The following is a 26,863-nucleotide window of genomic DNA, read 5'->3' on the forward strand; positions in this document are numbered from 1 at the left end:
GCCTCTGTCAATCCGTCTGAATCTACAACCCTTCACAGCCTCGGTCGATCAGTCTGAATCTACAACCCGTTACAGCCTCTGTCAATCTGTCTGAATGTACAACCCTTTACAGCCTCTGGCGATCCGTCTGAATCTACAACCCTTACTGCCTCTGTCGATCTGTCTGAATCTATAACGCTTTACAGTCTCTGTTGATATGGCTGAATCTACACCCCTTTACAGCCTTTGTTGATCCATCTGAACTTACAACCCCTTACAGCCTCTGTTGATATGTCTGAATCTACAACCCTTTACAGCCTCTTTAGACCCGTCTGAATCGACAACCCCTTAACGCCTCTGTCGATCCGTCTGAATCTACAACCCCTTACAGCCTCTGTCAATCTGACTGAATCTACAACCCTTTACAGCTTCTGTCGATCCGTCTGAGTCTACAAGCCTTTACAGTCTCTGTCTATCCGCCTGAATCTACAACCCTGCAGCCTCTGTCGATCCATCGAAATTACAACACCTTACAGCCTCTGTCGATCCGTCTGAATCTACAAACCTTTACAGCCTCTGTAGATCCGTCTGAATCCAGAACTCCTTACAGCCTCTGTAGATCCGTCTGAATCCACAACTCCTTACAGCCTCTGTCGATCTGTCTGAATCTACAAATCCCTGCAGCCTCTGTCGATCTGTCTGAATCTACAACCCCTTACAGCCTCTGTCAATCTGTCTGAATCTACATCCCCATACAGAGTCTGTCGATCTGTCTGAATCTACAACCCTTTACAGCCTCTATCAATCCGCCTGAATCTACAACCCTTTACAGCCTTTGTTGATCCATCTGAATTTACAACCCCTTACAGCCTCTGTCGATCCGTCTGAATCTACAACCCCTTACAGCCTCTGTCCATCAGTCTGAATCTACAACCCTTTACAGCCTGTGTTGATCTGTCTGAATCTACGACCACTTACTGCATCTGTCAATCTGACTGAATCTACAACCCTTTACAGCCTCTGTCGATCCGTCTGAGTCTACAAATCTTTAAAGCCTCTGTCGATTTGTCTGAATCTACAACCACTTACAGCCTCTGTCGATCTGTCTGAATCTACAACCCCCTGCAGCCTCTGTCGATCCATCGAATTTACAACCCCTTACAGCCTCTGTCGATCAGTCTGAATGTACAACCCTTTACAGCCTCTGACGATCCGTCTGAATCTACAACCCTTACAGCCTCTGTAGACCAGTCTGAATCGAGAACCCCTTACAGACTCTGTCAACCTGACTGAATCTACAACCCTTTAGAGCCTCTGTCGATCCATCTGAATTTACAAATATCTGCAGCCTCTGTCGATCCATCTGAATCTACAACCCTTTAAGGCCTCTGTCGATCTGTCTGAATCTACAACCCTTCACAGCCTCTGTCGATCCGTCTGAATCTACAACACTTTAAAGTCTCTGTCTATCCGCCTGAATCTATAACCTTGCAGCCTCTGTCGATCCCTCTGGATCTACAACTCCTTACAGTCTCTGTCAATCTGTCTGAATCTACAACCCTTTACAGCCTCTGTCGATCAGTCAGAATCTACAACTCCTTACAGGCTCTGTAGATCCGTCTGAAACTACAACCTATTACAGCCTCTGTCGATCTGTCTGACTCTACAACCACTTACAGCACCTATTGATCCCTTTCAATCTACAAACCTTTAGAGCCTCTGTTGATCCGTCTGAATTTACAACCCGTTACAGCCTCTGTCAACCTGTCTGAATGTACAACCCTTTACAGCCTCTGGCGATCTGTCTGAATCAACAACCCTTTAAAGTCTCTGTCGACCTGCCTGAATCTAGCACACAGAAGCCTCTGTCGACCCGCATTAATCTACAGCCCGTTACAGCCTCTGTCCATCCGTCTGAATTTACAACCCGTTACAGCCTCTGTATATCCGTCTGAATCTACAACCTATTACAGCTTCTGTCGATCTGTCTGACTCTACAACCATTTACAGCCCCTATCGATTCCTTTCAATCTACAACACTTTAGAGCCTCTGTTGATTCGTCTGAATCAACTACCCTTTATAGTCTCTGTCGACCTGTCTGAATCTAGCACACAGCAGCCTCTGTCAATCTGTCCGAATCTACAACCCTTTACGCCTCTGTCGATCCGTCTGAATTTACATTCCTTACAGCCTCTGTCAATCCGTCTGAATCTACAACCCTTTACAGCCTCTGTCGATCAGTCTGAATCTACAACTCCTTACAGGCTCTGTAGATCCGTCTGAATGTACAACCTATTACAGCCTCTGTCGATCTGTCTGACTCTACAACCACTTACAGCCCCTATCGATCCCTTTCAATCTACAACCCTTTAGAGCCTCTGTTGATCCGTCTGAATAAACAACCCTTTAAAGTCTCTGTCGACCTGTCTGAATCTTGCACACAGCAGACTCTGTCGATCCGCGTGAATCTACAGACCGTTACAGCCTCTGTCCATCCGTCTGAATTTACAACCCGTTACAGCCTCTGTCAATCTGTCTGAATGAACAACCCTTTACAGCCTCTGTCGACCCGTCTGAATCTACATTCCTTACAGCCTCTGTCAATCCGTCTGAATCTACAACCCTTCACAGCCTCGGTCGATCAGTCTGAATCTACAACCCGTTACACCCTCTGTCAATCTGTCTGAATGTACAACCCCCTGCAGCCTCTGTCGATCCATCGAATTTACAACCCCTTACAGCCTCTGTCGATCAGTCTGAATGTACAACCCTTTACAGCCTCTGACGATCCGTCTGAATCTACAACCCTCACAGCCTCTGTAGACCAGTCTGAATCGAGAACCCCTTACAGACTCTGTCAATCTGACTGAATCTACAACCCTTTAGAGCCTCTGTCGATCCGTCTGAATTTACAAATATCTGCAGCCTCTGTCGATCCATCTGAATCTACAACCCTTTAAGGCCTCTGTCGATCTGTCTGAATCTACAACCCTTTACAGCCTCTGTCGATCTGTCTGAATCTACAAACCCTTACAGACTCTGTCGACTGTCTGAGTCTACAAATCTTTACAGCCTCTGTCGATCCGTCTGAATCTACAACCCGTTACAGCCTCTGTCGATCTATCTGAATCTACAGCCCCTTACAGCCTCTGTCGATCTGTCTGAATCTACAACCCTTTACAGCCTCTGTCGATCAGTCAGAATCTACAACTCCTTACAGGCTCTGTAGATCCGTCTGAAACTACAACCTATTACAGCCTCTGTCAATCTGTCTGACTCTACAACCACTTACAGCACCTATTGATCCCTTTCAATCTACAAACCTTTAGAGCCTCTGTTGATCCGTCTGAATTTACAACCCGTTACAGCCTCTGTCAATCTGTCTGAATGTACAACCCTTTACAGCCTCTGGCGATCTGTCTGAATCAACAACCCTTTAAAGTCTCTGTCGACCTGTCTGAATCTAGCACACAGAAGCCTCTGTCGACCCGCATTAATCTACAGCCCGTTACAGCCTCTGTCCATCCGTCTGAATTTACAACCTTTTACAGCCTCTGTATATCCGTCTGAATCTACAACCTATTACAGCTTCTGTCGATCTGTCTGACTCTACAACCATTTACAGCCCCTATCGATTCCTTTCAATCTACAACACTTTAGAGCCTCTGTTGATTCGTCTGAATCAACTACCCTTTATAGTCTCTGTCGACCTGTCTGAATCTAGCACACAGCAGCCTCTGTCAATCTGTCCGAATCTACAACCCTTTACGCCTCTGTCGATCCGTCTGAATTTACATTCCTTACAGCCTCTGTCAATCCGTCTGAATCTACAACCCTTTACAGCCTCTGTCGATCAGTCTGAATCCACAACTCCTTACAGGCTCTGTAGATCCGTCTGAATGTACAACCTATTACAGCCTCTGTCGATCTGTCTGACTCTACAACCACTTACAGCCCCTATCGATCCCTTTCAATCTACAACCCTTTAGAGCCTCTGTTGATCCGTCTGAATAAACAACCCTTTAAAGTCTCTGTCGACCTGTCTGAATCTTGCACACAGCAGACTCTATCGATCCGCGTGAATCTACAGACCGTTACAGCCTCTGTCCATCCGTCTGAATTTACAACCCGTTACAGCCTCTGTCAATCTGTCTGAATGAACAACCCTTTACAGCCTCTGTCGACCCGTCTGAATCTAGAACCCTTACTGCCTCTGTCGATCTGTCTGAATCTACATTCCTTACAGCCTCTGTCAATCCGTCTGAATCTACAACCCTTCACAGCCTCGGTCGATCAGTCTGAATCTACAACCCGTTACAGCCTCTGTCAATCTGTCTGAATGTACAACCCTTTACAGCCTCTGGCGATCCGTCTGAATCTACAACCCTTACTGCCTCTGTCGATCTGTCTGAATCTATAACGCTTTACAGTCTCTGTTGATATGGCTGAATCTACACCCCTTTACAGCCTTTGTTGATCCATCTGAACTTACAACCCCTTACAGCCTCTGTTGATATGTCTGAATCTACAACCCTTTACAGCCTCTTTAGACCCGTCTGAATCGACAACCCCTTAACGCCTCTGTCGATCCGTCTGAATCTACAACCCCTTACAGCCTCTGTCAATCTGACTGAATCTACAACCCTTTACAGCTTCTGTCGATCCGTCTGAGTCTACAAGCCTTTACAGTCTCTGTCTATCCGCCTGAATCTACAACCCTGCAGCCTCTGTCGATCCATCGAAATTACAACACCTTACAGCCTCTGTCGATCCGTCTGAATCTACAAACCTTTACAGCCTCTGTAGATCCGTCTGAATCCAGAACTCCTTACAGCCTCTGTAGATCCGTCTGAATCCACAACTCCTTACAGCCTCTGTCGATCTGTCTGAATCTACAAATCCCTGCAGCCTCTGTCGATCTGTCTGAATCTACAACCCCTTACAGCCTCTGTCAATCTGTCTGAATCTACATCCCCATACAGAGTCTGTCGATCTGTCTGAATCTACAACCCTTTACAGCCTCTATCAATCCGCCTGAATCTACAACCCTTTACAGCCTTTGTTGATCCATCTGAATTTACAACCCCTTACAGCCTCTGTCGATCCGTCTGAATCTACAACCCCTTACAGCCTCTGTCCATCAGTCTGAATCTACAACCCTTTACAGCCTGTGTTGATCTGTCTGAATCTACGACCACTTACTGCATCTGTCAATCTGACTGAATCTACAACCCTTTACAGCCTCTGTCGATCCGTCTGAGTCTACAAATCTTTAAAGCCTCTGTCGATTTGTCTGAATCTACAACCACTTACAGCCTCTGTCGATCTGTCTGAATCTACAACCCCCTGCAGCCTCTGTCGATCCATCGAATTTACAACCCCTTACAGCCTCTGTCGATCAGTCTGAATGTACAACCCTTTACAGCCTCTGACGATCCATCTGAATCTACAACCCTTACAGCCTCTGTAGACCAGTCTGAATCGAGAACCCCTTACAGACTCTGTCAACCTGACTGAATCTACAACCCTTTAGAGCCTCTGTCGATCCATCTGAATTTACAAATATCTGCAGCCTCTGTCGATCCATCTGAATCTACAACCCTTTAAGGCCTCTGTCGATCTGTCTGAATCTACAACCCTTTACAGCCTCTGTCGATCCGTCTGAATCTACAACCCGTTACAGCCTCTGTCGATCCATCGAATTTACAACCCCTTACAGCCTCTGTCGATCAGTCTGAATGTACAACCCTTTACAGCCTCTGACGATCCATCTGAATCTACAACCCTTACAGCCTCTGTAGACCAGTCTGAATCGAGAACCCCTTACAGACTCTGTCAACCTGACTGAATCTACAACCCTTTAGAGCCTCTGTCGATCCATCTGAATTTACAAATATCTGCAGCCTCTGTCGATCCATCTGAATCTACAACCCTTTAAGGCCTCTGTCGATCTGTCTGAATCTACAACCCTTTACAGCCTCTGTCGATCCGTCTGAATCTACAACCCGTTACAGCCTCTGTCGATCTATCTGAATCTACAGCCCCTTACAGCCTCTGTCGATCCGTCTGAATCTACAACACTTTAAAGTCTCTGTCTATCCGCCTGAATCTATAACCTTGCAGCCTCTGTCGATCCCTCTGGATCTACAACTCCTTACAGCCTCTGTCAATCTGTCTGAATCTACAACCCTTTACAGCCTCTGTCGATCAGTCAGAATCTACAACTCCTTACAGGCTCTGTAGATCCGTCTGAAACTACAACCTATTACAGCCTCTGTCGATCTGTCTGACTCTACAACCACTTACAGCACCTATTGATCCCTTTCAATCTACAAACCTTTAGAGCCTCTGTTGATCCGTCTGAATTTACAACCCGTTACAGCCTCTGTCAATCTGTCTGAATGTACAACCCTTTACAGCCTCTGGCGATCTGTCTGAATCAACAACCCTTTAAAGTCTCTGTCGACCTGCCTGAATCTAGCACACAGAAGCCTCTGTCGACCCGCATTAATCTACAGCCCGTTACAGCCTCTGTCCATCCGTCTGAATTTACAACCCGTTACAGCCTCTGTATATCCGTCTGAATCTACAACCTATTACAGCTTCTGTCGATCTGTCTGACTCTACAACCATTTACAGCCCCTATCGATTCCTTTCAATCTACAACACTTTAGAGCCTCTGTTGATTCGTCTGAATCAACTACCCTTTATAGTCTCTGTCGACCTGTCTGAATCTAGCACACAGCAGCCTCTGTCAATCTGTCCGAATCTACAACCCTTTACGCCTCTGTCGATCCGTCTGAATTTACATTCCTTACAGCCTCTGTCAATCCGTCTGAATCTACAACCCTTTACAGCCTCTGTCGATCAGTCTGAATCTACAACTCCTTACAGGCTCTGTAGATCCGTCTGAATGTACAACCTATTACAGCCTCTGTCGATCTGTCTGACTCTACAACCACTTACAGCCCCTATCGATCCCTTTCAATCTACAACCCTTTAGAGCCTCTGTTGATCCGTCTGAATAAACAACCCTTTAAAGTCTCTGTCGACCTGTCTGAATCTTGCACACAGCAGACTCTGTCGAACCGCGTGAATCTACAGACCGTTACAGCCTCTGTCCATCCGTCTGAATTTACAACCCGTTACAGCCTCTGTCAATCTGTCTGAATGAACAACCCTTTACAGCCTCTGTCGACCCGTCTGAATCTACAACCCTTACTGCCTCTGTCGATCTGTCCGAATCTACAACCCTTTACAGCCTCTGTCGACCCGTCTGAATCCAGAACCCCTTACAGCATCTGTTGATCTGTCTGAATCTACATTCCTTACAGCCTCTGTCAATCCGTCTGAATCTACAACCCTTCACAGCCTCGGTCGATCAGTCTGAATCTACAACCCGTTACAGCCTCTGTCAATCTGTCTGAATGTACAACCCCCTGCAGCCTCTGTCGATCCATCGAATTTACAACCCCTTACAGCCTCTGTCGATCAGTCTGAATGTACAACCCTTTACAGCCTCTGACGATCCGTCTGAATCTACAACCCTCACAGCCTCTGTAGACCAGTCTGAATCGAGAACCCCTTACAGACTCTGTCAATCTGACTGAATCTACAACCTTTTAGAGCCTCTGTCGATCCGTCTGAATTTACAACCCTTTAAGGCCTCTGTCGATCTGTCTGAATCTACAACCCTTTACAGCCTCTGTCGATCTGTCTGAATCTACAAACCCTTACAGACTCTGTCGACTGTCTGAGTCTACAAATCTTTACAGCCTCTGTCGATCCGTCTGAATCTACAACCCGTTACAGCCTCTGTCGATCTATCTGAATCTACAGCCCCTTACAACCTCTGTCGATCTGTCTGAATCTACAACCCTTTACAGCCTCTGTCGATCAGTCAGAATCTACAACTCCTTACAGGCTCTGTAGATCCGTCTGAAACTACAACCTATTACAGCCTCTGTCAATCTGTCTGACTCTACAACCACTTACAGCACCTATTGATCCCTTTCAATCTACAAACCTTTAGAGCCTCTGTTGATCCGTCTGAATTTACAACCCGTTACAGCCTCTGTCAATCTGTCTGAATGTACAACCCTTTACAGCCTCTGGCGATCTATCTGAATCAACAACCCTTTAAAGTCTCTGTCGACCTGTCTGAATCTAGCACACAGAAGCCTCTGTCGACCCGCATTAATCTACAGCCCGTTACAGCCTCTGTCCATCCGTCTGAATTTACAACCTTTTACAGCCTCTGTATATCCGTCTGAATCTACAACCTATTACAGCTTCTGTCGATCTGTCTGACTCTACAACCATTTACAGCCCCTATCGATTCCTTTCAATCTACAACACTTTAGAGCCTCTGTTGATTCGTCTGAATCAACTACCCTTTATAGTCTCTGTCGACCTGTCTGAATCTAGCACACAGCAGCCTCTGTCAATCTGTCCGAATCTACAACCCTTTACGCCTCTGTCGATCCGTCTGAATTTACATTCCTTACAGCCTCTGTCAATCCGTCTGAATCTACAACCCTTTACAGCCTCTGTCGATCAGTCTGAATCTACAACTCCTTACAGGCTCTGTAGATCCGTCTGAATGTACAACCTATTACAGCCCCTGTCGATCTGTCTGACTCTACAACCACTTACAGCCCCTATCGATCCCTTTCAATCTACAACCCTTTAGAGCCTCTGTTGATCCGTCTGAATAAACAACCCTTTAAAGTCTCTGTCGACCTGTCTGAATCTTGCACACAGCAGACTCTGTCGATCCGCGTGAATCTACAGACCGTTACAGCCTCTGTCCATCCGTCTGAATTTACAACCCGTTACAGCCTCTGTCAATCTGTCTGAATGAACAACCCTTTACAGCCTCTGTCGACCCGTCTGAATCTACAACCCTTACTGCCTCTGTCGATCTGTCCGAATCTACAACCCTTTACAGCCTCTGTCGACCCGTCTGAATCCAGAACCCCTTACAGCATCTGTTGATCTGTCTGAATCTACATTCCTTACAGCCTCTGTCAATCCGTCTGAATCTACAACCCTTCACAGCCTCGGTCTATCAGTCTGAATCTACAACCCGTTACAGCCTCTGTCAATCTGTCTGAATGTACAACCCTTTACAGCCTCTGGCGATCCGTCTGAATCTACAACCCTTACTGCCTCTGTCGATCTGTCTGAATCTATAACGCTTTACAGTCTCTGTTGATATGGCTGAATCTACACCCCTTTACAGCCTTTGTTGATCCATCTGAACTTACAACCCTTACAGCCTCTGTTGATATGTCTGAATCTAGAACCCTTTACAGCCTCTTTAGACCCGTCTGAATCGACAACCCCTTAACGCCTCTGTCGATCCGTCTGAATCTACAACCCCTTACAGCCTCTGTCAATCTGACTGAATCTACAACCCTTTACAGCCTCTGTCGATCCGTCTGAGTCTACAAGTCTTTACAGTCTCTGTCTATCCGCCTGAATCTACAACCCTGCAGCCTCTGTCGATCCATCGAAATTACAACACCTTACAGCCTCTGTCGATCCGTCTGAATCTACAAACCTTTACAGCCTCTGTAGATCCGTCTGAATCCAGAACTCCTTACAGCTTCTGTAGATCCGACTGAATCCACAACTCCTTACAGCCTCTGTCGATCTGTCTGAATCTACAAATCCCTGCAGCCTCTGTCGATCCGTCTGAATCTACAACCCCTAACAGCCTCTGTCGATCTGTCTGAATCTACATCCCCATACAGAGTCTGTCGATCTGTCTGAATCTACAACCCTTTACAGCCTCTATCAATCCGCCTGAATCTACAACCCTTTACAGCCTTTGTTGATCCATCTGAATTGACAACCCCATACAGCCTCTGTCGATATGTCTGAATCTACAACCCTTTACAGCCTCTGTAGACCCGTCTGAATCGACAACCCCTTACAGCCTCTGTCGTTCTGTCTGAATCTACAAACTATTACAGCCTCTGTCGATCTGTCTGACTCTACAACCATTTACAGCCCCTACTGATCCCTTTGAAACTACAACCCTTTAGAGCCTCTGTTGATCCGTCTGAATAAACAACCCTTTAAAGTCTCTGTCGACCTGTCTGAATCTTGCACACAGCAGACTCTGTCGATCCGCGTGAATCTACAGACCGTTACAGCCTCTGTCCATCCGTCTGAATTTACAACCCGTTACAGCCTCTGTCAATCTGTCTGAATGAACAACCCTTTACAGCCTCTGTCGACCCGTCTGAATCTACAACCCTTACTGCCTCTGTCGATCTGTCCGAATCTACAACCCTTTACAGCCTCTGTCGACCCGTCTGAATCCAGAACCCCTTACAGCATCTGTTGATCTGTCTGAATCTACATTCCTTACAGCCTCTGTCAATCCGTCTGAATCTACAACCCTTCACAGCCTCGGTCGATCAGTCTGAATCAACAACCCGTTACAGCCTCTGTCAATCTGTCTGAATGTACAACCCCCTGCAGCCTCTGTCGATCCATCGAATTTACAACCCCTTACAGCCTCTGTCGATCAGTCTGAATGTACAACCCTTTACAGCCTCTGACGATCCGTCTGAATCTACAACCCTCACAGCCTCTGTAGACCAGTCTGAATCGAGAACCCCTTACAGACTCTGTCAATCTGACTGAATCTACAACCCTTTAGAGCCTCTGTCGATCCGTCTGAATTTACAACCCTTTAAGGCCTCTGTCGATCTGTCTGAATCTACAACCCTTTACAGCCTCTGTCGATCTGTCTGAATCTACAAACCCTTACAGACTCTGTCGACTGTCTGAGTCTACAAATCTTTACAGCCTCTGTCGATCCGTCTGAATCTACAACCCGTTACAGCCTCTGTCGATCTATCTGAATCTACAGCCCCTTACAGCCTCTGTCGATCTGTCTGAATCTACAACCCTTTACAGCCTCTGTCGATCAGTCAGAATCTACAACTCCTTACAGGCTCTGTAGATCCGTCTGAAACTACAACCTATTACAGCCTCTGTCAATCTGTCTGACTCTACAACCACTTACAGCACCTATTGATCCCTTTCAATCTACAAACCTTTAGAGCCTCTGTTGATCCGTCTGAATTTACAACCCGTTACAGCCTCTGTCAATCTGTCTGAATGTACAACCCTTTACAGCCTCTGGCGATCTATCTGAATCAACAACCCTTTAAAGTCTCTGTCGACCTGTCTGAATCTAGCACACAGAAGCCTCTGTCGACCCGCATTAATCTACAGCCCGTTACAGCCTCTGTCCATCCGTCTGAATTTACAACCTTTTACAGCCTCTGTATATCCGTCTGAATCTACAACCTATTACAGCTTCTGTCGATCTGTCTGACTCTACAACCATTTACAGCCCCTATCGATTCCTTTCAATCTACAACACTTTAGAGCCTCTGTTGATTCGTCTGAATCAACTACCCTTTATAGTCTCTGTCGACCTGTCTGAATCTAGCACACAGCAGCCTCTGTCAATCTGTCCGAATCTACAACCCTTTACGCCTCTGTCGATCCGTCTGAATTTACATTCCTTACAGCCTCTGTCAATCCGTCTGAATCTACAACCCTTTACAGCCTCTGTCGATCAGTCTGAATCTACAACTCCTTACAGGCTCTGTAGATCCGTCTGAATGTACAACCTATTACAGCCCCTGTCGATCTGTCTGACTCTACAACCACTTACAGCCCCTATCGATCCCTTTCAATCTACAACCCTTTAGAGCCTCTGTTGATCCGTCTGAATAAACAACCCTTTAAAGTCTCTGTCGACCTGTCTGAATCTTGCACACAGCAGACTCTGTCGATCCGCGTGAATCTACAGACCGTTACAGCCTCTGTCCATCCGTCTGAATTTACAACCCGTTACAGCCTCTGTCAATCTGTCTGAATGAACAACCCTTTACAGCCTCTGTCGACCCGTCTGAATCTACAACCCTTACTGCCTCTGTCGATCTGTCCGAATCTACAACCCTTTACAGCCTCTGTCGACCCGTCTGAATCCAGAACCCCTTACAGCATCTGTTGATCTGTCTGAATCTACATTCCTTACAGCCTCTGTCAATCCGTCTGAATCTACAACCCTTCACAGCCTCGGTCTATCAGTCTGAATCTACAACCCGTTACAGCCTCTGTCAATCTGTCTGAATGTACAACCCTTTACAGCCTCTGGCGATCCGTCTGAATCTACAACCCTTACTGCCTCTGTCGATCTGTCTGAATCTATAACGCTTTACAGTCTCTGTTGATATGGCTGAATCTACACCCCTTTACAGCCTTTGTTGATCCATCTGAACTTACAACCCCTTACAGCCTCTGTTGATATGTCTGAATCTAGAACCCTTTACAGCCTCTTTAGACCCGTCTGAATCGACAACCCCTTAACGCCTCTGTCGATCCGTCTGAATCTACAACCCCTTACAGCCTCTGTCAATCTGACTGAATCTACAACCCTTTACAGCCTCTGTCGATCCGTCTGAGTCTACAAGTCTTTACAGTCTCTGTCTATCCGCCTGAATCTACAACCCTGCAGCCTCTGTCGATCCATCGAAATTACAACACCTTACAGCCTCTGTCGATCCGTCTGAATCTACAAACCTTTACAGCCTCTGTAGATCCGTCTGAATCCAGAACTCCTTACAGCTTCTGTAGATCCGACTGAATCCACAACTCCTTACAGCCTCTGTCGATCTGTCTGAATCTACAAATCCCTGCAGCCTCTGTCGATCCGTCTGAATCTACAACCCCTAACAGCCTCTGTCGATCTGTCTGAATCTACATCCCCATACAGAGTCTGTCGATCTGTCTGAATCTACAACCCTTTACAGCCTCTATCAATCCGCCTGAATCTACAACCCTTTACAGCCTTTGTTGATCCATCTGAATTGACAACCCCATACAGCCTCTGTCGATATGTCTGAATCTACAACCCTTTACAGCCTCTGTAGACCCGTCTGAATCGACAACCCCTTACAGCCTCTGTCGTTCTGTCTGAATCTACAAACTATTACAGCCTCTGTCGATCTGTCTGACTCTACAACCATTTACAGCCCCTACTGATCCCTTTGAAACTACAACCCTTTAGAGCCTCTGTTGATCCGTCTGAATCAACAACCCTTTAAAGTCTCTGTCGACCTGTCTGAATCTAGCACACAGCAGCCTCTGTCGATCCGCCTGAATCTACAGCCCGTTACAGCCTCTGTCCATCCATCTGAATTTCAACCCGTTACAGCCCCTGTCAATCTGTCTGAATGTACAACCCTTTACAGCCTCTGTCGATCCGTCTGAATCTACAACCCTTTACAGCCTCTGTCGATCTGTCTAAATCTAGAACCCCTTACAGCCTCTGTTGATCTGTCTGAATCCGGAACCCCTTACAGCATCTGTCAGTCCATCTGAATCTACATTCCTTACAGCCTCTGTCGACCTGTCTGAATCGACAACCCTTTACAGCCTCTATCAATCCGCCTGAATCTACAACCCTTTACAGCCTTTGTTGATCCATCTGAATTTACAACCCCTTACAGCCTCTGTCGATCCGTCTGAATCTACAACCCCTTACAGCCTCTGTCCATCAGTCTGAATCTACAACCCTTTACAGCCTGTGTTGATCTGTCTGAATCTACGACCACTTACTGCATCTGTCAATCTGACTGAATCTACAACCCTTTACAGCCTCTGTCGATCCGTCTGAGTCTACAAATCTTTAAAGCCTCTGTCGATTTGTCTGAATCTACAACCACTTACAGCCTCTGTCGATCTGTCTGAATCTACAACCCCCTGCAGCCTCTGTCGATCCATCGAATTTACAACCCCTTACAGCCTCTGTCGATCAGTCTGAATGTACAACCCTTTACAGCCTCTGACGATCCGTCTGAATCTACAAACCTTACAGCCTTTGTTGATCCATCTGAATTTACAACCCCATACAGCCTCTGTCGATATGTCTGAATCTACAACCCTTTACAGCCTCTGTAGACCCGTCTGAATCGACAACCCCCTACAGCCTCTGTCGTTCTGCCTGAATCTACAAACTAATACAGCCTCTGTCGATCTGTCTGACTCTACAACCATTTACAGCCCCTATTGATCCCTTTGAAACTACAACCCTTTAGAGCCTCTGTTGATCCGTCTGAATCAACAAACCTTTAAAGTCTCTGTCGACCTGTCTGAATCTAGCACACAGCAGCCTCTGTCGATCCGCCTGAATCTACAGCCCGTTACAGCCTCTGTCCATCCATCTGAATTTCAACCCGTTACAGCCCCTGTCGATCTGTCTGAATGTACAACCCTTTACAGCCTCTGGCGATCCGTCTGAATCTACAACCCTTACAGCGTCTGTCGATCCGTCTGAATCTACAACCCTTTACAGCCTCTGTCGATCTGTCTACATCTAGAACCCCTTACAGCCTCTGTTGATCTGTCTGAATCTGGAACCCCTTACAGCATCTGTCAGTCCATCTGAATCTACATTCCTTACAGCCTCTGTCGACCTGTCTGAATCGACAACCCTTTAAAGTCTCTGAGGAACTGTCTGAAACTACAACCCTTTACAGCCTCTGCCTATCCGACTAAATCTACAACACTTTACAGCCTCTATTGATCTGTCTGAATCTACAACCACATACAACATCTGTCAATTCATCTGAATCTACAACACCTTACAGCCTCTGTTGATCTGTCTCAATCTACAATCCCTTACAGCCTCTGTCGATCCATCTGAATCTACAACCCTTTACAACCTCTGTCGATCTGTCTGAATCTACATCCCCTTACAGAGTCTGTCGATCTGTCTGAATCTACAACCCTTTTCAGCCTCTGTCGATCTGTCTGAATCTATAACCCTTTACAGTCTCTGTTGATATGTCTGAATCTACACCCCTTTACAGCCTCTGTTGATCTGTCTGAATCTACAACCACTTACAGCCTCTGTCGATCTGTCTGAATCTACATCCCCATACAGAGTCTGTCGATCCGTCTGAAACAAAAACCGTTCACAGCCTCTGTCGATCTGTCGGAATCTACTACCCTTTACAGCCTCTGTCGATCCGGCTGAATCTACAACCCTTACAGCATCTGTCGATCTGTCCGAATCTACAACCCTTGACAGCCTCTGTCGATCCGTCTGAATTCACACCCCCCTGCTGCCTCTGTTGATCCGTCTGAATCTACAACCCTTTACAGCCTCTGTCGATCTGTCTGAATCTAGAACCCCTTACAGCCTCTGTTGATCTGTCTGAATCTGGAACCCCTTACAGCATCTGTCAGTCCATCTGAATCTACATTCCTTACAGCCTCTGTCGACCTGTCTGAATCGACAACCCTTTACAACCTCTGTCGATCCGTCTGAATCTACAACACTTTACAGTCTCTGTCTATCCGCCTGAATCTACAACACTTTACAGTCTCTGTCTATCCGCCTGAATCTACAACCCTACAGCCTCTGTCGATCCATCGAAATTACAACCCCTTACAGACTCTGTCGATCCGTCTGAATCTACAACCCTTTAGAACCTCTGTCGATCTGTCTGAATCTACATCCCCTTACAGAGTCTGTCGATCTGTCTGAATCTACAACCCTTTTCAGCCTCTGTCGATCTGTCTGAATCTATAACCCTTTACAGTCTCTGTTGATGTGGCTGAATCTACACCCCTTTACAGCCTTTGTTGATCCATCTGAACTTACAACCCCTTACAGCCTCTGTTGATAAGTCTGAATCTACAACCCTTTACAGCCTCTTTAGACCCGTCTGAATCGACAACCCCTTAACGCCTCTGTCGATCCGTCTGAATCTACAAACCCTTACAGCCTCTGTCAATCCATCTGAATCTACAACCCTTCACAGCCTCGGTCGATCAGTCTGAATCTACAACCCGTTACAGCCTCTGTCAATCTGTCTGAATGTACAACCCTTTACAGCCTCTGGCGATCCGTCTGAATGTACAACCCTTACTGCCTCTGTCGATCTGTGCGAATGTACAACCCTTTACAGCCTCTGTCGATCCGTCTGAATTTAGAACCCCTTACTGCCTCTGTTGATCTGTCTGAATCTGGAACCACTTACAGCATCTGTCAGTCCATCTGACTCTACATTCCTTACAGCCTCTGTCGACCTGTCTGAATCGTCAACCCTTTATAGTCTCTGAGGATCTGTCTGAATCTACAACCCTTTACAGCCTCTGCCTATCCGACTAAATCTACAACCCTTTACAGCCTCTATTGATCTGTCTGAATCTACAACCACTTACAGCATCTGGTAATCCATCTGAATCTACAACACTTTACAGCCTCTGTTGATCTGTCTCAATCTATAATCCCTTACAGCCTCTGTCGATCCGTCTGAATCTACAACCCTTTACAGCCTCTGTTGATCTGTCTGAATATACATCCCCTAACAAAGTCTGTCGATCTGTCTGAATCTACAACTCTTATCAGCCACTGTCGATCTGTCTGAATCTATAACCCTTTACAGTCTCTGTTGATCTGTCTGAATCTACAGCCACTTACAGCCTCCGTCAATCTGTCTGAATCTACAGCCCCATAAAGAGTCTGTCGATCCGTCTAAAACAAAAACCGTTTACAGCTTCTGTGGATCCGTCTGAATATACAACCCCTTACAGCCTCTGTCCATCTGCCTCAACCTACAACCCTGCAGCCTCTGTCGATCCGTCGGAATCTACAACCCCTTACAGCCTCTGTCGATTTGTCTGAATCTACATCCCCATACAGAGTCTGTCGATCTCTCTGAATCTACAACAGTTTACAGCCTCTATTGATCCGTCTGAATCTACAACCCTTTACAGCCTTTGTTGATCCATCTGAATTTACAACCGCTTACAGCCTCTGTCGATATTTCTGGATCTACAACCCTTTACAGCCTCTGTCAATCTGTCTGAATCTACAATCCCTTATAGCCTCTGTCGATCCGTCTGAATCTACAACACTTTACAGTCTCTGTCTATCCGCCTGAATCTACAACCCTGCAGCCTCTGTCGATCCATCGAATTTACAACCCCTTACAGCCTCTGTCCATCAGTCTGAATCTACAACCCTTTACAGCCTGTGTTGATCTGTCTGAATCTACTACCACTTACTGCATCTGTCAATCCGTTTGAATCTACAATCCTTTACAGCCTCTGTCCATCCGTCTGAATTTCAACCCGTTACAGCCCCTGTCGATCTGTCTGAATGTACAACCCTTTACAGCCTCTGTCGATCCGTCTGAATTCACAACCCCCTGCTGCCTCTGTTGATCCGTCTGAATCTACAACCCTTTACAGCCTCTGTCGATCTGTCTACATCTAGAACCCCTTACAGCCTCTGTTGATCTGTCTGAATCTGGAACCCCTTACAGCATCAGTCAGTCCATCTGAATCTACATTCCTTACAGCCTCTGTCGACCTGTCTGAATCAACAACCCTTTAAAGTCTCTGAGGAACTGTCTGAAACTACAACCCTTTACAGCCTCTGCCTATCCGACTAAATCTACAACCCTTTACAGCCTCTATTGATCTGTCTGAATCTACAACCACTTACAACATCTGTCAATTCATCTGAATCTACAACACCTTACAGCCTGTGTTGATCTGTCTGAATCTATGACCACTTACTGAATCTGCCAATCCGTCTGAATGTACAATCCTTTACAGCCTCTATCGATCCGTCTGAATCTACAAATCTTTACACCCTCTGTCGATCAATCTGAATCTACAACTCTTTACAGCCTCCGTAGATCCGTCTGAATCTACAACTCATTACAGCCTCTGTCGAACTGTCTGACTCTACAACCACTTACAGCCCCTATTGATCCCTTTGAATCTACAACCCTTTACAGCCTCTGTTGATCCATCTGAATCAACAACCCTTTAAAGTCTCTGTGGACCTGTCTGAATCTACCACACAGCTGCCTCTGTCGATCCGCCTGAATCTACAGCCCTTACAGCCTCTGTCGATCTGTCTGACTCTACAACCACTTACAGTCCTTATTGATCCCGTTCAATCTACAAACCTTTAGAGCCTCTGTTGATCCGTTTGAATTTACAACCCTTTACAGCCTCTGTCAATCTGTCTGAATGTACAACCCTTTACAGCCTCTGGCGATCCGTCTGAATCATAAACCCTTTAAAGTCTCTGTCGATCAGTCTGAATTCACACCCCCCGCTGCCTCTGTTGATCCGTCTGAATCTACAACCCTTTACAGATCTGTCGATCTGTCTGAATCTTGAACCCCTTACAGCCTCTGTTGATCTGTCTGAATCTGGAACCCCTTACAGCATCTGTCAGTCCATCTGAATCTACATTCCTTACAGCCTCTGTCGACCTGTCTGAATCGACAACCCTTTAAAGTCTCTGAGGAACTGTCTGAAACAACAACCCTTTACAGCCTCTGCCTATTCGACTAAATCTACAACCCTTTACAGCCTCTATTGATCTGTCTGAATCTACAACCACTTACAACATCTGTCAATTCATCTGAATCTACAACACCTTACAGCCTCTGTTGATCTGTCTCAACCTACAATCCCTTACAGCCTCTGTCGATCCGTCTGAATCTACAACCCTTTACAACCTCTGTCGATCCGTCTGAATCTACAACACTTTACAGTCTCTGTCTATCCGCCTGAATCTACAACCCTACAGCCTCTGTCGATCCATCGAAATTACAACCCCTTACAGCCTCTGTTGATCCGTCTGAATCTACAACCCTTTACAACCTCTGTCGATCTGTCTGAATCTACATCCCCTTACAGAGTCTGTCGATCTGTCTGAATCTACAACCCTTTTCAGCCTCTGTCGATCTGTCTGAATCTATAACCCTTTACAGTCTCTGTTGATATGGCTGAATCTACACCCCTTTACAGCCTTTGTTGATCCATCTGAACTTACAACCCCTTACAGCCTCTGTTGATATGTCTGAATCTACAACCCTTTACAGCCTCTTTAGACCCGTCTGAATCGACAACCCCTTAACGCCTCCGTCGATCCGTCTGAATCTACAACCCCTTACAGCCTCTGTCAATCTGACTGAATCTACAACCCTTTACAGCCTCTGTCGATCCGTCTGAGTCTACAAGTCTTTACAGTCTCTGTCTATCCGCCTGAATCTACAACCCTGCAGCCTCTGTCGATCCATCGAAATTACAACACCTTACAGCCTCTGTCGATCCGTCTGAATCTACAAACCTTTACAGCCTCTGTAGATCCGTCTGAATCCAGAACTCCTTACAGCTTCTGTAGATCCGACTGAATCCACAACCCCTTACAGCCTCTGTCGATCTGTCTGAATCTACAAATCCCTGCAACCTCTGTCGATCCGTCTGAATCTAAAACCCCTAACAGCCTCTGTCGATCTGTCTGAATCTACATCCCCATACAGAGTCTGTCGATCTGTCTGAATCTACAACCCTTTACAGCCTCTATCAATCCGCCTGAATCTACAACCCTTTACAGCCTTTGTTGATCCATCTGAATTTACAACCCCATACAGCCTGTGTCGATATGTCTGAATCTACAACCCTTTACAGCCTCTGTAGACCCGTCTGAATCGACAACCCCCTACAGCCTCTGTCGTTCTGCCTGAATCTACAAACTATTACAGCCTCTGTCGATCTGTCTGACTCTACAACCATTTACAGCCCCTATTGATCCCTTTGAAACTACAACCCTTTAGAGCCTCTGTTGATCCGTCTGAATCAACAAACCTTTAAAGTCTCTGTCGACCTGTCTGAATCTAGCACATAGCAGCCTCTGTCGATCCGCCTGAATCTACAGCCCGTTACAGCCTCTGTCCATCCATCTGAATTTCAACCCGTTACAGCCCCTGTCGATCTGTCTGAATGTACAACCCTTTACAGCCTCTGGCGATCCGTCTGAATCTACAACCCTTACAGCGTCTGTCGATCCGTCTGAATCTACAACCCTTTACAGCCTCTGTCGATCTGTCTACATCTAGAACCCCTTACAGCCTCTGTTGAGCTGTCTGAATCTGGAACCCCTTACAGCATCTGTCAGTCCATCTGAATCTACATTCCTTACAGCTTCTGTCGACCTGTCTGAATCGACAACCCTTTAAAGTCTCTGAGGAACTGTCTGAAACTACAACCCTTTACAGCCTCTGCCTATCCGACTAAATCTACAACACTTTACAGCCTCTATTGATCTGTCTGAATCTACAACCACATACAACATCTGTCAATTCATCTGAATCTACAACACCTTACAGCCTCTGTTGATCTGTCTCAATCTACAATCCCTTACAGCCTCTGTCGATCCGTCTGAATCTACAACCCTTTACAACCTCTGTCGATCTGTCTGAATCTATAACCCTTTACAGTCTCTGTTGATATGTCTGAATCTACACCCCTTTACAGCCTCTGTTGATCTGTCTGAATCTACAACCACTTACAGCCTCTGTCGATCTGTCTGAATCTACATCCCCATACAGAGTCTGTCGATCCGTCTGAAACAAAAACCGTTCACAGCCTCTGTCGATCTGTCGGAATCTACGACCCTTTACAGCCTCTGTCGATCCGGCTGAATCTACAACCCTTACAGCATCTGTCGATCTGTCCGAATCTACAACCCTTGACAGCCTCTGTCGATCCGTCTGAATTCACACCCCCCTGCTGCCTCTGTTGATCCGTCTGAATCTACAACCCTTTACAGCCTCTGTCGATCTGTCTGAATCTAGAACCCCTTACAGCCTCTGTTGATCTGTCTGAATCTGGAACCCCTTACAGCATCTGTCAGTCCATCTGAATCTACATTCCTTACAGCCTCTGTCGACCTGTCTGAATCGACAACCCTTTAAAGTCTCTGAGGAACTGTCTGAAACAACAACCCTTTAAAGCCTCTGCCTATTCGACTAAATCTACAACCCTTTACAGCCTCTATTGATCTGTCTGAATCTACAACCACTTACAACATCTGTCAATTCATCTGAATCTACAACACCTTACAGCCTCTGTTGATCTGTCTCAATCTACAATCCCTTACAGCCTCTGTCGATCCGTCTGAATCTACAACCCATTACAACCTCTGTCGATCCGTCTGAATCTACAACACTTTACAGTCTCTGTCTATCCGCCTGAATCTACAACCCTACAGCCTCTGTCGATCCATCGAAATTACAACCCCTTTCAGCCTCTGTCGATCCGTCTGAATCTACAACCCTTTACAACCTCTGTCAATCTGTCTGAATCTACATCCCCTTACAGAGTCTGTCGATCTGTCTGAATCTACAACTCTTTTCAGCCTCTGTCGATCTGTCTGAATCTATAACCCTTTACAGTCTCTGTTGATATGGCTGAATCTACACCCCTTTACAGCCTTTGTTGATCCATCTGAACTTACAACCCCTTACAGCCTCTGTTGATATGTCTGAATCTACAACCCTTTACAGCCTCTTTAGACCCGTCTGAATCGACAACCCCTTAACGCCTCCGTCGATCCGTCTGAATCTGCAACCCCTTACAGCCTCTGTCAATCTGACTGAATCTACAACCCTTTACAGCCTCTGTCGATCCGTCTGAGTCTACAAGTCTTTACAGTCTCTGTCTATCCGCCTGAATCTACAACCCTGCAGCCTCTGTCGATCCATCGAAATTACAACACCTTACAGCCTCTGTCGATCCGTCTGAATCTACAAATCCCTGCAGCCTCTGTCGATCCGTCTGAATCTACAACCCCTTACAGCCTCTGTCGATCTGTCTGAATCTACAACCCTTTACAGCCTCTATCAATCCGCCTGAATCTACAACCCTTTACAGCCTTTGTTGATCCATCTGAATTTACAACCCCATACAGCCTCTGTCGATATGTCTGAATCTACAACCCTTTACAGCCTCTGTAGACCCGTCTGAATCGACAACCCCTTACAGCCTCTGTCGTTCTGTCTGAATCTGCAGACTATTACAGCCTCTGTCGATCTGTCTGACTCTACAACCATTTACAGCCCCTATTGATCCCTTTGAAACTACAACCCTTTCGAGCTTCTGTTGATCCGTCTGAATCAACAACCCTTTAAAGTCTCTGTCGACCTGTCTGAATCTAGCACACAGCAGCCTCTGTCGATCCGCCTGAATCTACAGCCCGTTACAGCCTCTGTCCATCCATCTGAATTTCAACCCGTTACAGCCCCTGTCGATCTGTCTGAATGTACAACCCTTTACAGCCTCTGGCGATCCGTCTGAATCTACAACCCTTACAGAGTCTGTCGATCCGTCTGAATCTACAACCCTTTACAGCCTCTGTCGATCTGTCTAAATCTAGAACCCCTTACTGCCTCTGTTGATGTGTCTGAATCTGGAACCCCTTACAGCATCTGTCAGTCCATCTGAATCTACATTCCTTACAGCCTCTGTCGACCTGTCTGAATCGACAACCCTTTAAAGTCTCTGTGGAACTGTCTGAAACTACAACCCTTTACAGCCTCTGCCTATCCGACTGAATCTACAACCCTTTACAGCCTCTGTCGATCCGTCTGAGTCTACAAGTCTTTACAGTCTCTGTCTATCCGCCTGAATCTACAACCCTGCAGCCTCTGTCGATCCATCGAAATTACAACACCTTACAGCCTCTGTCGATCCGTCTGAATCTACAAACCTTTACAGCCTCTGTAGATCCGTCTGAATCCACAACCCTTTAAAGTCTCTGTCGACCTGTCTGAATCTAGCACACAGAAGCATCTGTCGACCCGCATTAATCTACAGCCCGTTACAGCCTCTGTCCATCCGTCTGAATTTACAACCCGTTACAGCCTCTGTATATCCGTCTGAATCTACAACCTATTACAGCTTCTGTCGATCTGTCTGACTCTACAACCATTTACAGCCCCTATCGATTCCTTTCAATCTACAACACTTTAGAGCCTCTGTTGATTTGTCTGAATCAACTACCCTTTATAGACTCTGTCGACCTGTCTGAATCTAGCACACAGCAGCCTCTGTCAATCTGTCCGAATCTACAACCCTTTACGCCTCTGTCGATCCGTCTGAATTTACATTCCTTACAGCCTCTGTCAATCAGTCTGAATCTACAACCCTTTACAGCCTCTGTTGATCAGGCTGAATCTACAACTCCTTACAGGCTCTGTAGATCCGTCTGAATGTATAACCTATTACAGCCTCTGTCGATCTGTCTGACTCTACAACCACTTACAGCCCCTATCGATCCCTTTCAATCTACAACCCTTTAGAGCCTCTGTTGATCCATCTAATAAACAACCCTTTAATGTCTCTGTCGACCTGTCTGAATCTTGCACACAGCAGACTCTGTCGATCCGCGTGAATCTACAGCCCGTTACAGCCTCTGTCCATCCCTCTGAACTTACAACCCGTTACAGCCTCTGTCAATCTGTCTGAATGAACAACCCTTTACAGCCTCTGGCGATCCTTCTGAATCTACAACCCTTACTGCCTCTGTCGATCTGTCCGAATCTACAACCCTTTACAGCCTCTGTCGACCCGTCTGAATCTAGAACCCCTTACAGCCTCTGTTGATCTGTCTGAATCTGGAACCCCTTACAGCATCTGTCAGTCCATCTGAATCTACATTCCTTACAGCCTCTGTCGACCTGTCTGAATCGACAACCCTTTATAGTCTCTGAGGTTCTGTCTGAATCTACAACCCTTTGCAGCCTCTGCCTATCCGACTAAATCTACAACCCTTTACAGCCTCTATTGATCTGTCTGAATCTACAACCACTTACAGCATCTGTCAATCCATCTGAAACTACGACACTTTACAGCCTCTGTTGATCTGTCTCAATCTACAATCTCTTACAGCCTCTGTTGATCCGTCTGAATCTACAACACTTTACAGCCTCTGTTGATCTGTCTGAATATACATCCCCTTACAAAGTCTGTCGATCTGTCTGAATCTACAACCCTTATCTGCCTCTGTCGATCAGTCTGAATCTATAACCCCTTACAGTCTCTGTTGATATGTCTGAATCTACAACCCTTTACATCCTCTGTCGATCTGTCTGAATCTACAACCCTTTACAGCCTCTGTCGATCTGTCTGAATCTATAAACCCTTACAGCCTCTGTCGATCCGTCTGAATCTACAACCCTTTACCGCCACTTTCGATCCGTCTGAATCTACAACCATTTCAGCCTCTGTCGATCCGTCTGAATCTAAAACCATTTCAGCCTCTGACAATCCGTCTGAATCTAGAACCCTTTACAGCCTCTCTCGATCTGTCTGAATCTTCAAACCCTTACAGCCTCTGTCGATCTATCTGAATTACAAATCCCTGCAGCCTCTGTCGATCCGTATGAATCTACAAACATTTCAGCCTCTGTCGATCCGTCTGAATCTACAGCCCTTTACAGCCTCTGTCGATATGTCTGAATCTACAGCCCCTTATGGCCTCTGTCAACCTGTCTGAATCTACAACCCCTTACAGCCTCGGTCGATCATCTGAATCTACAACCCTTACAGCCTCTGCCAATCTTTGTGAATCTACAACCCGTTACAGCCTCTGCCGATCAGTCTGAAACTACAACCCTTTACAGCCTCTGTCCATCTGTCTGAATCTACAATCCCTTACAGCCTCTGTCAATCCCTATGAATCTACAACCCCTTACAGTCTCTGTCGATCCCTCTGAATCTACAACCCTGTTGCCTCTGTCGATCCCTCTGAATCTACAACCCCTTACAGCCTCGGTCGATCTGTCTGAATCTACAACCCTTACAGCCTCTGCCAATCTTTGTGAATCTACAACCCGTTACAGACTCTGCCGATCTGTCTGAAACTACAACCCTTTACAGCCTCTGTCCATCCGTCTGAATCTACAACCCCTTACAGCCTCTGTCGATCCCTCTGAATCTACAACCTCTTACAGTCTCTGTCGATCCCTCTGAATCTACAACCCTGTTGCCTCTGTCGATCCCTCTGAATCTTCAACCCCTTACATTCTCTGACGATCCGTCTGAATCTACAACTCTGTAGCCTCTGTCGATCCGTCTGAATCTACAGCCCTTTACAGCCTCTGTCGAGATGTCTGAATCTACAGCCCCTTACGGCCTCTGTCAACCTGTCTGAATCTACAACCCCTTACAGCCTCGGTCGATCTGTCTGAATCTACAACCCTTACAGCCTCTGCCAATCTTTGTGAATCTACAACCCGTTACAGCCTCTGCCGATCTGTCTGAAACTACAACCCTTTACAGCCTCTGTCCATCCGTCTGAATCTACAACCCCTTACAGCCTCTGTCGATCCCTCTGAATCTACAACCTCTTACAGTCTCTGTCGATCCCTCTGAATCTACAACCCTGTTGCCTCTGTCGATCCCTTTGAATCTTCAACCCCTTACATTCTCTGACGATCCGTCTGAATCTACAACCCTGTAGCCTCTGTCGATCCGGCTGAATCTACAACCACTTACAGCCTCTATCGATCCCTTTGAATCTAAAACCCTTTACAGCCTCGGTCGATCCGTCTGATTCAACAACCCTTTAATGTCTCTGTCGACCTGTCTGAATCTACCACACAACAGCCGGTGTCGATCCGCCTGTATCTACAACCCTTTACATCCTCTGTCGATCTGTCTGAATCTACAACCTTTTACAGCCTCTGTCGATCTGTCTGAATCTATAAACCCTTACAGCCTCTGTCGATCCGTCTGAATCTACAACCCTTTACAGCCTCTGTCGATCTGTCTGAATCTACAACCCTTTACAGCCTCTGATAATCCGTCTGAATCTAGAGCCCTTTACAGCCTCTCTCGATCTGTCTGAATCTTCAAACCCTTACAGCCTCTGTCGATCTGTCTGAATCTATAAACCCTTACAGCCTCTGTCGATCCGTATGAATCTACAACCATTTCAGCCTCTGTCGATCCGTCTGAATCTACAGCCCTTTACAGCCTCTGTCGATATGTCTGAATCTACAGCCCCTTACGGCCTCTGTCAACCTGTCTGAATCTAAAACCCCTTACAGCCTCGGTCGATCAGTCTGAATCTACAAACCCTTACACCCTCTGTCGATCCGTCTGAATCTACAACCCTTTACCGCCACTGTCGATCCGTCTGGATCTACAACCCTTTACACCCTCTGTCGATCCATCTGAATCTACAAACCCTTACAGCCTCTGTCGATCCGTCTGAATCTATAGCCCTTTACAGCCTCAGTCGATCTGTCTGAATCTACAACCCTTTACAGCCTCTGTTGATCTGTCTGAATCTACAAACCCTTACAGCCTCTGTCGATCCGTCTGAATCTACAACCCTTTACCGCCACTGTCGATCTGTCTGAATCTACAACCCCTTACATTCTCTGTCGATCCATCTGAATCTACAACCCCTTACAGCCTCTTTCGGTCCGGCTGAATCTACAACCCTTTACAGCTTCTGTCGATCCGTCTGAATCTACAACCCTTTAAAGCCTCCGTCGTCTGTCTGAATCTGCAACCCTTTTTAGATTCTGTCATTCTGTCAGAATTTACAACCCCTGCAGCTTCTGTCGATACGTTTGAACCTACAACCCTTCACAGCCTCTGTCAATCTGTCTGAATCGACAACCCTTTACAGCCTCTATCGATCCGTCTGAATCTACAACCCTTTACAGCCTCTGTCGATCTGTCTGAATCTACAACCCTTTACAGCCTCTGTCGATCCGTCTGAATCTACAACCCTTTACGGCCTCTGTCGATCCGTCTGAATCTACAGCCCTTTACAGTCTCTGTCGATCCGCCTGAATCGACAACCCTTTACAGCCTCTGTCGATCTGTCTGAATCTACAGCCCCTTACGGCCTCTGTCGATCTGTCTGAATCTACAACCCCGTGCAGCCTCTGTCGATCCGTCTAAATCTACAACCATTTCAGCCTATGTCGATCCGTCTGAATCTACAGCCCTTTA

The sequence above is a fragment of the Mobula birostris genome, chromosome 10 (genome assembly GCF_030028105.1).
Source record: "Mobula birostris isolate sMobBir1 chromosome 10, sMobBir1.hap1, whole genome shotgun sequence".
NCBI lineage: Eukaryota > Metazoa > Chordata > Chondrichthyes > Myliobatiformes > Myliobatidae > Mobula > Mobula birostris.